The sequence below is a fragment of the Podarcis muralis genome, chromosome 12 (assembly GCF_964188315.1).
Source record: "Podarcis muralis chromosome 12, rPodMur119.hap1.1, whole genome shotgun sequence".
NCBI classification, from domain to species: Eukaryota; Metazoa; Chordata; class Lepidosauria; order Squamata; family Lacertidae; genus Podarcis; species Podarcis muralis.
In genome coordinates this window covers 54369963-54382200 of record NC_135666.1, presented here as the reverse complement: position 1 = coordinate 54382200, position 12238 = coordinate 54369963, and the positions used below count along the sequence as shown (strand labels likewise).

General features: G+C 43.9%; 1 protein-coding gene across 5 annotated transcripts in view; it reads left to right on the top strand.

Moving 5' to 3' along the window:
• The window catches only part of PDE1C (phosphodiesterase 1C), a 257604-nt gene that overhangs the window by 175350 nt on the left and 70016 nt on the right, over positions 1-12238 (top strand). The gene's annotated exons all lie outside the window — the stretch shown is intronic.

Sequence of the window (12238 nt, the reverse complement as noted above, 5' to 3'; positions counted from 1 at the left end):
GTCCTAGGCTGTGGTTTAACCCACAGCGCCACCCGCGTCCCTAACAATATTTGCCATGGTAATTGAGTCAGAAAGATATGCATAGCTTGCATTATTTTCTATACTAGCATTTGTTGGCATGGCAAAGAAATGTCGCACTGCCCTTCATGTCAGTTGCCAAAAATAGGAAATGTACAGTACTAAAATTTATTGGGTTGATTCGCCCCTCCTCCTTTCACAGTTAAGCAGAGTCCATGGATAATTTCCACGTCAGATATGCCGCCAGGGCAAATTTAATTCACACATCTCTTAATCTGTCCTTACTTTTCTCTGCAAGTAAGCAGATGCCATTTATTTGATAATAACACTCATATATTAAGACTAATTTGATATTACTGGCCACCGATGCTAACAGCAACTTATCTTGTTGAATATTTGCTGGCAGAACAAGGAGCAATGTTTTTGTGCAGGGGTCATTTAAGAGACTTTTTAATATTATTATTATTATTATTATTATTATTATTATTATTATTATTATTATTTGGATACGTAGTAATGCAACATTGGGTTGCAAATTCATTTGCCAGATGGCAAGTTTCTTCTGGGTGGGTGGGATTTTCGTGCTGGTCTGGGACAAGTCAGTTAGGTGGATGGGCGCCATTCTATGGTACCAGGAGCCAGTGGCAGATTTATTGCTACATGCAGTAGACACAGTTGGTAAGGCCTTGTGTAGCTGAGCCCCCAAATAGACCCCAGGTTCTTAGTACAGTGGTGCCTCGCAAGACGAAATTAATTCGTTCCGCGAGTTTTGTCGTCTTGCGATTTTTTTCGTCTTGCGAAGCACGGTTTCGGGAAAGTTTTGGAAAAGCTTCAAAAATCACCAAAGTCTTCAAAAACCTCAAAAAAGGCTACCACACCGCGTTCTATGAGTTGCTCCTCGAAGTCAAGTCGCAACTGTATTAACGGTGTAAAGAAAAAGGAAACAAACTTGCAAGACGTTTCCGTCTTGCGAAGCAAGCTCATAGGGGAAATCGTCTTGCGAAGCAGCTCAAAAAACAAAAAACCCTTTCGTCTTGCGAGTTTTCCTTCTTGCGAGGCATTCGTCTTGCGAGGTACCACTGTGTAACCCATGGATGGAAGCTGCAGGAGGGCCAACATGAAAAACTGATGTGGGAGGATTCTAGATAAGACTGCCCAGTCTACCCATTGCACTACAATGGTATCTTGGTTCTCAAACGCCTTGGTTCCCAAACACCGAAAACCCAGAAGTGTTCTGGTTTTCAAACGTTTTTCAGAAGCCGAACATCCGATGCGGCTGTTGACTATTGTTTCCGGGGCTCCTGCACCAATCAGAAGTGACGCCTTGGTTTTCGAACATGTTGGAAGTCAAACAGACTTCCGGAACGGATTAAGTTTGAGAACCAAGGTACCACTGTATTTTGCGCTTTTGGTTTTGCTATTTATTTTGTGTTTTTGAGGCTTTTTCGGTTAATTTGTTTTTGGGGCTGTGTGGAACCCAGTTCAGCTGATTGATTGATTGTGTGACTGCGGAAATGGATAAAAGCCCCCCTCCAAACAATGACTATCATCAGAGCAAGTAAGAATTTTTTTTAAAAAAAAAATTCATCATCTATAATACTGTCTTATTTATTTTATAGTAAAGTACATTGATTATTGCTTTCATTTTATGGATCAGTGGTCTCGTTAGAGAGTAAAATTCACGTTAAATTGCTGTTTTAGGGGTTGTTTTTAAAAGTCTGGAATGGATTAATCCGTTTTGCATTACTTTCTATGGGAAAGCGCACCTTGGTTTTGGAACGCTTTGGTTTTGGAATGGACTTCCAAATGGATTAAGTTTGAGAACCAAGGTGCCATTGTACTGCCTTCAAGAAAGCAATCACCCCAGTAGCCTTCTCCCTGGCCTTTCATGCAACAGCCGTGTCAACTGCCACCTTAATGTCCAAAGTGAACAGAAGGAGACAGAGCTCGCCTCCCATTGGCTGAGTGATTGCTAGCCAGTGGAAGTCACCACCTTCTGCTTTCAAGGTGGTGGCTGACAGTTCACTGAGGTCTTTGTGTGCTGTGTTTACCTTTAAAGCCCTAAATGGCCTTGGCCTAGTATACCTGAAGGAGCGTCTCTACCCCCATCATTCTACCCGGGCACTGAGGTCCAGCGCCAAGGGCCTTCTGGTGGTTCCCTCACTGCGAGAAGTAAAGCTACAGGGAACCAGGCAGAAGGCCTTCTCGGTAGTGGCGCCTGCCCTGTGGAACTCCCTCCCATCAGATGTCAAAGAGATAAACAACTACCTAACATTTAGAAGACATCTGAAGGCAACCCTGTTTAGGGAAGTTTTTAATGTGTGACATTTTAATGTACAGTGGTACCTTGGGTTAAACGGTGTTCCGTGTGCTGCGCTGGCTTGCCAGAGCAGCGATGTCACGCTGGCCACGAGACCCGGAAGTGTCTGCGGACAGCACTGGCTCCCGGCCTATAGAGTGAGATGAGCGCACAACCCTAGAGTCTGGCAAGACTGGCCCGTACGGGCAGGGGTACCTTTACCTTTACCTTTACCTTGGGTTAAGTACTTAATTCGTTCTGGAGGTCTGTTCTTAACCTGAAACTGTTCTTAACCTGAAGCACCACTTTAGCTAATGGGGCTTCCTGCTGCCGCCGCGCCGCCGGAACCCAATTTCTGTTCTCATCCTGAAGCAAAGTTCTTAACCCGAGGTAATATTTCTGGGTTAGCGGAGTGTGTAACCTGAAGCGTATGTAGCCCGAGGTACCACTGTATTCTTAATCTTTGTTGGAAGCCAGATGGGTGGGGTACAAATAATAAATTAGTAGTAGTAGTAGTAGTATGGTATCATGGGGGCAAGTGAGCCAGTCTTTGCAGTCCAAAAGGACTTTGCAGTTCACTTATTCCCGTCTTCCAAAAACTGTATTTGTTTTCCTTAAGAGAAAAGAGATTTTTCTTCCTTCCTTCCTTTCTTAAGATTTGTTACCCCAAAAAGAGAAAAGTGTGAACATAAAACAAACACACACACCCCCCACACACACAAACAAAGGGGGAAAAAATGCAAACCATGAATTTTCCCAGCCTGGAAGGACAAAAGGACAAAAATAGAGCACATCTCCAAAGAGATAGTGAAATATTAACTCATACAAAGGTTTCCTTCACAAATTATAAAGATATATACAAATAAAAGTATTCTCCACCCGTGAGTTCCATCAGTATTGAGAATAAAGTTTCTATATAGTCTTAAATGAGACACACATTTGCATATACTGGTGGCACCTCAATATTTAGTTTGTGAGATATATTTTCAAAAAGGACAATTTCCCCCACCCCAAATACATTTTCAGCACATTCTTAAAGCTGAATGGCTACAAATTTTTAAGTCACTTTCCCTTGCAGCATTGTGCAGAAATTAAACATGGTTTGTTTTAAAATAAAACTGCACAGATGAGGCAAGAAAACATATGAAGTACCTCACAGAATCCATCCGGCCTTTGCTATGACTATTGATTTTCTATCCCCAGCCAGCCTTATGAAGGCAGGAGCCTGCCAACAATCGTTGCAAATTTGCTTCTGCTTCCTTCAAATATTTATACCTCGAGGCGCAAATTCAGTCTCCATCCAACAAAAAGCACCTTGCAGTTGCTTAGGGTACTATATCAGGCTAATTGGACTGAGGTAAATATTGCTGTAAAACGTGCTGCTGTTTAAGAGTGAACTGAATACCGTGGAAGCTGCAACTTTCTGCCTCATTCTTTGTTGTTTTCATTTATTAAATTAAACATTTAGGGGGGTTACAGAGGCAGCTTCAGTAAGGCAGAGCCACTTTTGCACTGGGAACTCAGCTTGCAGAACCTCTTATTGGCTTTCAAAAAAGATACTTCATTGTCATTCTCTGACTGGATCTCACAACACCCTTGCTTCTGAAAGGCCCTGCTGGATCTCTGGTCCTGGGTCTATGCGATATCATGGATAGCTTGTATGCTACCATGCAGGTGGTGGAAAAAGAAGAAAACTGCCATACACACCAGTAGTTTTTCTTTTTTGTGTGAAATGCTAGGCTGGCGTACGTCCCATAGCAAGGCCTGGGTCTCTACAAAAGCGCCCGTTCTCCGCAGGATGTTTTGAACAAAGCTCAATCATGCAAGGAAAATGTAGGCACTAACAAGCCGCAAATATAGTGAATTTTTCCCTGTTACTGTTCCCCCACCCCCCGTAAACAATTTATGGCAGTCTGAAATGCCAGGCGGCTGAAATATTCATTGGTGTTGTCATTTTATGGGAAGAAGCAAAGATGAAAGCTAGATGCAAGGAAGTTGATTATCTTTGAAAATGGAATGTTACAAGCTGAGGGAAAGAATCTGTGGAAAGTGCCTGGCATGTTGTGTTATCTGTGCAGGAGTTAATCGCATTAATCTTCTGCTTCATTAATACCGCTGGCAGGCTTTCATTAAAATAATTAGAATCTTGCGCATACCTGCCGATATCAGAAAACCCCAAAGTCCTCGACATCATCTTTTCTGACTTCATACCTGGCCTCTCCAGTAAGGGTTGAGAGAGACTCCTGCCTGAAATCACAGACAGCTTCTGCCTGTCATTGTGAAGGACCACACACCTGCTATTGGGTCCATGAAGCACAGATTCACACAAAGCGGCAAAACGTCCTTGCAGGTTATTAACAGGATTTTTATTTGAAGTGCATATGCAGAACAAAGGTACAGGGCGATAAGTACGCAACCTGCACACCTAGTCAGGGTGCGCCCCCTTTATATAGATTTGCAGAATAGAATACCACCTGATCTCTTGTAAGCCACCTGATTTCTTGTAAACCAAAAGTTATGGCAACTTCCTATGTCCTTACATGGGCTTGCCCCCCCCCCTTTCCTTCCTGCACCAGCCTCTCCACGCCATGAACCTCGACACGTGTTCAAATGTAAAACATGTGATTTATATTAGTAGCAATAAAATGGGGCTTTGTCTCCTGCATTACCCTCCTCCCTTTCAACTCGCCTCCTTGTCTTCAGTCTCTCTCTCCCCCCCCCCCCCCCCGTCTGGGGCCAGAATAACACACATTCAACCTTGCTCTTATCTTTCACCGCCTAAGCCTAGATATTCCAACGAGAGGCCCATTTGCACTGTAACATTTAAGCATGTCCTTCTGGTTGGTGTAGAAAAACCTCCCCTTTGGGGATAATTATAGGACAATTATATTGTAATATGCCCCTTCAATTGTGGATGGTATTGGGCTTCCTATGGAATCCCCAGCTACTAGTATATAGTATATACTGCCTCAGATACTCAGGGGGTAATATGGCCATCATGCCTAATTTGTTAATTCCCTTATAAAGTCGTCCAGGTTGGTGGCCATCACTATAACTTCCATAAACTTGGCATTGCGCGAATAAATATTCCCCTTTGCCTGTGCTGAATTTCCTCACTTTCAGGTTTATTAGATGAGTCCTGCTTTAATATTATGAGAGAGACAAAATCTCTGCTCACACTCCACTTCCTACACAAGATCTCATCACCACAATCCAGACTCCCCAGTGAAAGAATAGGTTAAGCGCTTTCAAATACATGATGTTCAATTTCTGTAAGTTTTTTTTAAAGCAAAGTTGAATCTTTGATTGTGTTCTAATTGCAAAGTAACAGGATGTGTTCAGAGTGAGGTTAATTGGGTTCGCCATGCTGGAATGGCTATGTGGCTGGAATGGTTCATAGCTTTTTTTTTTTGGAGGGGGGAGAACAAACAAACACAAGAGAGCCTTGTTGACACCTTAACATGGCAGACATTTTCATGGACTGGAATCCATTTTGTCAAATCAACGATGTGCAGGGAGAAAAGGCAATGTCAACAGGAAAGTCAAATGCCAATGAAATGCCAAAAGTACAATTTGTGACAATGCCCAGAAAATACTCAAAAAAATCTAAGGCGTTTTATGAACACTCAAGAAATTCCACTACCTCGGTTTCCTGTACCCAGTGCCAGATTACCAAATAGGCCAGCCTATGGGCCCTATGCCTTCTGATCTTTGATCTTGAAAGAAAATCACAATGAAGCTTTCTTAGTTCCATGTTATCCCACAAGCATATGCCCCAGAGATTTTGATAGTCTAGGGGCCTCCACAGGGTTAAATCTGGCACTGCCTGTACCCCCAGCCTTCCTGGCAGCAAGTCCCACTGCTATATGCAGTATGTTAAGTCCAAAGTTCAACCGTCAGGAAACACAGTCCAGACTCAAACCCAAAGCACAGTCCCTAAGAGGTCTTGGAACATCCAAGCTGAGGTCCATCAACATGGGCATAATGAAATACTGAGTGGAGTTAGAGCAGCCTTTCTCAATCTTTGGGTCCCTAGATGATGTTGGACTACAACTCCCATCATTTATAGATAGCAGGACCACAGTGGTCAGGGGATGATGGGAGTTGTAGTTCACCAACATCTTGGGACCCAAGGCTGAGAAAGGCTGAGCTAGAGAATGCCACAGTGCTGCATTAATTCAGCCTTAGGTTTATTTTGGCATTAATCTCATGAATAGGCTTTTGAATTTAATATTTTTCTACTCGCATAAGTAAGCTATAGCAGCAACAATTCTCTAGCTTGTGGCTTAGTTGGAAAGAGTCCCTGTTTTTGTGCATGAAAAAATATATGACCACAAACAGTAAGTTTGGGGCTTCATATTCTGATGAACCATTCTGCTACCTGAGAATGAGGCTTGTGATCAACTGGTATCTCTGTTCATATTCATGATCTGATATGATTTTTTAAAAATTTAAAGCTGAACTGGAGTGTTTTGTCACTTTCTGTTTTGGCAGAATTCAGTGTTGTTGTTGTTTTTTTCTGAGAAATTGCCTGTTGTTGTTATTGATCTTTGGAGCACATTTCCATCGCTAGCACCCAGGTTGTCAGAAATTTCTGGCACTGTTTCTTTAGCAGCAAGCATCTAGCATCTACAGGTCCAGCATGCGCATTAAACGAAACAGATGGCAACTTGATTTACAACCCCACGGCAAGTGACAATATAATGTTTACTAATGACATTTAATAGGCACCCCACAAAAATACAGTTAATTGCATGCATGAAGTGGGCTGGGTTTGAGAAAGCACAAATTAGTTACTGCTGGGAATGTGCTATGCAACGATGTGGAAATGGATACATCTTGTTTTCCTGTAGAATTCTTATTTTTCTGTACAATTCAAAAGTGTATGCTGCCCAAGCGCCGTAGCTGATAACATGTATATAACCTTGGCTTTACAGAAGACTGTTGGGCTTTAGCAGACAGGCAGAAGGCAACTGGTCTTGGCAAGTCGTAACTGGTTGCTGTGCCAAGGTGCTGATTTTGAAGGTGCTGCTTGAAAGGGGCATCTCCAGACACTACAGAAGCAGAATTTAAATAGGTTACCATGAAAGTCTAGGCCATAGCATCTTGACGGAGCTAATGAATATGTATAGAGGTTTTCACAGTCTCCCCACGAACATCTGCCTGGAGAGGCAGAGCTTCTAGGTAAAACTATCTGCCTTCCAGGTAGGGCTGTCTTAAGCATATGTGGCATTGGGGTGCAAAGATCTGCCTGGTGCATCCCCCCAGGTTGCCCAGTCCCAGGTGCGAAGAAGGTGGCTGGCCACCTCAGCGTCTCACTGGCTCAGTCGCCCCCAAACTCGTGGCGCAGAGCTGCCTGCAGCAGAAGAGCCTGCGGCGCTCCGACTGATGGGTGGACTCTGTTGGGATACTGCCAGGGAGATGGAGGCATCAGGCAGGCCCCCAGCTGGCTCCGGACGATCACCGGTCTCCCATGGAACAGCATCAGTCAATTAGTGACATGAGCCTCAGGTACGTTCCGAGACCCGTGCACACTCTGTTAGCAGAGGGTATAAATCATCCACAACGAAAAATGCAGAGAGAGTTGTGCAAGCATTTTTACACCATTTATTCAGTGTGTTCAGGAACAAAGAAGACTGCTTGCCTTCGTGTCCAGGAAAACAGCCTCTTAGCAAAAGCAACATACAGCGGAAGTTCCCAGCAGTTTTGGGAGTAAGCAGGCATGTGATACACAAACGTCATGCCTGTACCCTTTTAAGGTGGAATGGAACTATATCCTAACAGGTTCTTCCCCGGACTCAACTCTCAGGCTCTCAGCCTGGCGCCCCGAGAATCCCATCACCCAGGTGCCCTGCACCCCTAGCGCTTATGGGTAAGACGGCCCTGCTTCCCTGTACGAGTGAGTGCCAGTCCCTCTCTTTTGAGAAATAAATCCTTTGGCCTACTAGCTTCCATAGACATGCAGTGCAACGTTTGTTAAGCATGTTTGCATGTAAGCAAGCTTATCTACTTCAGCACCACATGCACAAACACATTTGGGATGTTTAGGTGTGCCCAGGCTAATACCACAGTCTGGGTTGAGGTAGGGGTGGAAGGGGTTATGAATTTTGACAGAACTAAAGAATTGATGACTTGTACATCCAGGGGCATATGAAGGGGTGTGTGGGGTGGGGTGCAGACTGCCCCAGGTGTCATCCCTGAGGGGGTGACAAAATGGCACACCGCGGGGGGCGGCACTTACCACGGGGCCTGGCCTGCAGCGCACCTGAGCCACGTGTCTCTCCTGGAAGTGACACGGGGGGTCGGGGCCCTGTGCTGCCCAAAACGGCAGCGTGGGACTTGTGTCCGCCAGGCAGACTCCATGGGCAGCTCACCAGGTGCCCCCCTGGGTGGTTTGCTGCCCCGCCCCCACCCCTCCGGGTGCTGGAGCAGCTAGCTACGCCCCTGTGTATATCGGTGAACTTTTACATCCCACCAGACTTGTTTAGGTGTGCCCACTGTCACACAACATGGGGGAGGAAATGGACCTGACAGACCCAAGAATTTGATGGCCTGGCATCAGGGAACATCACCGGCCCTGAGATGGTTAGGTGGTATCAGTGTCATGAATTTTGACAGAAAGAAAGACAGAAATGTGGTTGTCTGGATATCAGCAAAGGTTATACCCGTGTTGAAATATGGCAGGATCAGAAATATGATGTTCAGGAACCATCAAGAAAAGATCAGCTGAAGATATCAGAGGGAATAAGGGGAAATGAAGTTCCACCAGATTCAGAAGCCACATAATAATAATAATAATAATAATAATAATAATAATAATAATAATAATTTATTATTTGTACCCTGTCCATCTGGCTGGGTTTCCCCAGCCACTCTGGGCGGCTTCCAACAAAGATTAAAAATACATCAAAATGTCACATATTAAAAACTTCCCTGAACTTCAGATGTCTTCCAAATGTCAGGTAGTTGTTTATCTCTTTGACATCTGATGGGAGGGTGTTTCACAGGGCGGGCGCCACTACCGAGAAGGCCCTCTGCCTGGTTCCCTGTAGCTTTGCTTCTTGCAATGAGGGAACCGCCAGAAGGCCCTCAGAGCTGGACCTCAGCGTCCGGGCTGAACGATGGGGGTGGAGACGCTCCTTCAGGTATACTGGACCAAGGCTGTTTAGGGCTTTAAAGGTCAGCAATGCTTTTTCGAATTAATGCGGCCCTTATAGCTTGTGCTTCTAGATTCAAGCAACAAGTGGGCTTTGGAGCTCATTAGTGTGAATAAGAACATATGTTCACTCAGAAGAATATGAAAACTGGATTTAGTTGTTATCCTGAGCAGGGAGGCAGGCGCTAGGCTTTCCAATTTTCACTAGGGACCACTTTGCTGCTTTCTGTATCTTGGGTTGCCAAATGTTGGGCTTGCCTGCTAACAGTAAGACTTTGGCAGTTGGCAGGCCTATCATGTATTCCTGCAGTCCAGCTGGATTCAGCCCAGATCCTTTTTCTTCTCTCTTTTCCTCGTGAGTGGATGCGAGAGATCAATGAGTGGAGACTATTGAGAACCAGACTTAATGGAATAAGCTAGGTGGGAATGCCATATTTGGCACAGCACATGGTGTCTGCGTTTTGCAATCTTGCACCACAGATATAAGGAGCCAGTTCCATAGTGAATCGTCATCCCAAGTGGAACCTTATTACTATAGTGAGGGACACAATTCCATCACAAGGATATTCTGTATTCTTCCCATATTCCCATAATACTGAGGCCAAAACAGGTGTCCATGCACCTTACATACAGTATGTGTGCTTAGTAGTTGTTCAGTGCACTTTCGCCGCTGAAAAAGTAAGGAAATATGTGTTGTAATATTGATGTATTACATGCTGTTTATGAGATATATGGTAGCTGTAATTTTTGTGTGTGTAAAGAAATATTTTCTACTGCAGAATAACAGCGACATACTTTTTAAAAAGGGGGCTTTAAAATAATATCATGACACAGCCATTTCATACTGCTTCAAAACACTCAGGATATGGTGGTGAGAAAGTTGCTTTTCAAACATTTTGAGGGATTTTGTGACAAAGTGCAGCCTGGGAATTTGCCAGACATCGTACTCCTGCAATGTAGAGATAAAGGGTTGCATCCACCTTTGGGCCTGAGTTGGTCATTATTTCCATAGGAGTTTTTCTGTTGGATACCATTCATTCATTTTTCTGTTGGATACTTTTTGGTGCATGCTAGAATTCCCAACCATGCTTAGGCGTGTTTTGCCTTAGCACTAAACACCTTGCTTATCACGGTCCCCTGTAACACTAAAAGAAACGTGTGTTTATAAAATTCTCTGGAAGTAAAATCAAGAAATTCAAGATATAAGGAAAAGGACATGCCAACACCTAGGCCTTTGCAGGCTTTCAATCGCTAGTGAGCCTGAACTTTTGCTTAACCCCAGTGCGTCTGCGCCCATTTGCCAGACCAAGCTGAAACACATGGCATGAAAATCTATGATTTATTCTGAGTGGCTTCACTCATGCTTTAAAAGCATTGATCACACAAAAGAGACAATGGCAGCCGACTCTCTTTCACTGAAGGCATGTGGCCACTTCTAGCACCTCTACCAGATAAGTCATAAATAACAAACGGCAGACAAGGGCAACAACATTTTTTGTGTATGTGAAGCACACGGTTCTATTCCGAAAGCCCTCTTCTTCTTTTGCCAGATGATGGATGGACTGTGTGCCACATCTAATCTTGTATGATGGATGCTAGTCGTGCAGTGTTAGAGCTATTCATTCTGCCTGAATTGTGTATGGATGTTGAACACTGCAGAACAAATGTGCAGGGCTATGTTTAGCGAATTGAATCAAAGGCACAAAATACAAACGTGAGGGTCTCTATTACAGTGGTACCTCGCAAGACGAATGCCTCGCAAGACGGAAAACTCGCAAGACGAAAGGGTTTTTTGTTTTTTGAGCTGCTTCGCAAGACGATTTTCCCTATGGGCTTGCTTCGCAAGACGGAAACGTCTTGCAAGTTTGTTTCCTTTTTCTTAACACCGTTAATACAGTTGCGACTTGACTTCGAGGAGCAACTCATAGAATGCGGTGTGGTAGCTTTTTTTGAGGTTTTTGAAGACTTTGGTGATTTTTGAAGCTTTTCCAAAACTTTTCCGAAACCGTGCTTCGCAAGACGAAAAAAATCGCAAGACGACAAAACTCGCGGAACGAATTAATTTTGTCTTGCGAGGCACCGCTGTATTCCTTCACTTTGCCCATGCTACATATCATGCATTTTAAGATCTAGTGTATTCATTCTTAAGCAAAATCAATAAAGGGCAGGATCCACAGAGCTGTGGGGAGAAGTTTCATGTCTACACCAGGTCCCTTTTTCATGGCCCCACATCTGCTTCCAAAAGCTAGGAGACGATGCAAAGTTGCGCCCAATGCAGTGAAAAGCGTTCCAGTTAGAAAAGCAAATTTCTTGCACAACTATTTGGCAAACCTGGAGAGGCATCCTTTTATAACTAGTCTTTACAACTAGTTAACTCTATACATGTTGAACAGAATTCTCTGTATTAAATAAACTCTGCTAGAGATTGCATTCTCCTGGAATGCTGTGTTGAAACTACGATGTTCAAAATCTTCCTGTCCCTCCTTTTAGAATTTCAACACTGTTTGATGATACAAAACATCCTTCATGCCTGCACTTTCTGTTAAAAAGCCATATTGGGAGAATGGAAATGCTTTTATGAAAGGCAGCCCTCTACCAGGGAGCTAGGAAAACAGGTTATATAAGATGGTAGTTAATCCAAACTGTTCATTTTGTCTTCTGCAGTAGCCTAGATAACAACATCCTGGTGGAATCTACACGCATGTAAAAAAAGCTGTAAAAATGCTTTTTTTAAGTTACAGATGGGTAGCCGTGTTGGTCTGCCA